Raw genomic sequence first — 1,771 nt, 5'->3', positions numbered from 1 at the left:
ATACATTCCTTGAACCAGATTTCATTTGGATGGCTAAATTGTTTCAGAGAGCAAGTATTTGGGAATTTGAGCATTTTCACTTGTGGATGCCTTAAGTGACACTTCATGATGGACGAATAAAAATCATTCTGTAAATGCTGCAAGAAAAGTGCACAGACTAGTGAAATGAGTGAGAAATCAAGATAGGTATTGACGCAAGGGCATGACCATGAATAAAAGGCGATAAGTGACATAAGATATTTGATAAGTCTTTGTCACTTCTTTGTCACTTGATCGAAACAAAGCTTGTGTGATACTCCTCTCATGTTTTTACATGAGGTGGAGGTGCAACTGTCCCCCGTGTTTTATTGTAAAAGACAAATTTTCATAACTCTTTATTGAATGATAAGTCACCAAGTGCTCTGTAATCACACAGCTTCCATGACACACACTGTTGATTCCTTTATAATGTAAGTGAAAGAGAATTAATAACTTCACCTCCCTTCTGTAAAAGTGTTATTTTCTGTCTTTTGAGCACACAGAAAAGAAAAAAAAAACCATGCAAAGTGATACATGTTCATGCCACCACAATAGTTCTTTCCAAAGACACTTGTGTTTACAGGACATATTTACAGAACTTGTAATAATGCTTGCCATGTTTCCAAAAAAATTTTTCCTTATCTATTGCACTTTGACATGAACCCCCTTGAGGTATCTTTTTTTTTTTTCTTTACTCATGTAACTAGTTTTGGTCAACTGGTGGGAATTACATAAGTCATAGTGTAGCATCATTGAAAGCATATTTTGAGACTATTATGTCAATTTCAGAGCCCTCTAATACATAGACAAGTTTATCAATGAAGTCCACAGTTATCATCATGACAATATAGTGATGCATTGAAGGATGTATCATTTATGCATGAAGACATAACCTGAACTTGAAAGTTTTGCATATGACAGCTGTAAAGTAAACAAAACAAAAACACATTCATAAATACGTTGAACTACAAACATGCTTATCCCTGTTAGTTGCTTGTGTGTCATACAAATTTAGTGGGTTATCAAATGCAATTTTGAGCCATTAAGCTGGGTGATCATACAATTTGTATTTAAAACAACTTGAAGATTCATACAAACATAATCAAGTCTTATTTCTTTATTGTTCCTATCATCATGAATCAAACTAAGTTTTCATCTAGAGAAATATTGAAGGCTCAACCAGTACATCAGGGGCATGGTAATTTTTAAACATGGTATAGAGCTGAAAAAACTCAGACTAATCACATTTATCATAACAGTCTAGACAATTACAGTTTGCTTACTAGTGATCCGTCGACACTTTCCCTTCTGCCACAAATACATGATGTTCACCCATCAAGTTACAAGCTTGTAGAATTTACTTGAATGAAATTTGAAATAAACAAACCATGCCATCAATACAGAGGAAAATGTATCACATGTATCAATCCAAGCACTAAAACACAGGGTTACAACTAATATTTCATGATAAGCCACATCACCTGAACTAATTTGTAAAAAAAGACATCAAATGCACGGCTTTCAAAACATCACATAAATAGCTCTCATATTCCACAATGGGAAAATTAAAAATGTGATAAGCACTGACTAAGCTGAAACTTTACACATGGATAATTACATTGTACACTGGTATTTGCAAAATACTGGTGAATGCATTATTCAATGGAACATATATTATATATATCAACACGAGTAAAATGTATAAACATTAGAATAAAACAAATTCCATGAAAATCCAATCACGTATGGCACC

The sequence above is a fragment of the Diadema setosum genome, chromosome 1, assembly GCF_964275005.1.
Source record: "Diadema setosum chromosome 1, eeDiaSeto1, whole genome shotgun sequence".
Taxonomy (NCBI): Eukaryota; Metazoa; Echinodermata; class Echinoidea; order Diadematoida; family Diadematidae; genus Diadema; species Diadema setosum.
The sequence above is the reverse complement of the archived record's forward strand: the minus strand, read 5'-3'. Positions refer to the sequence as shown.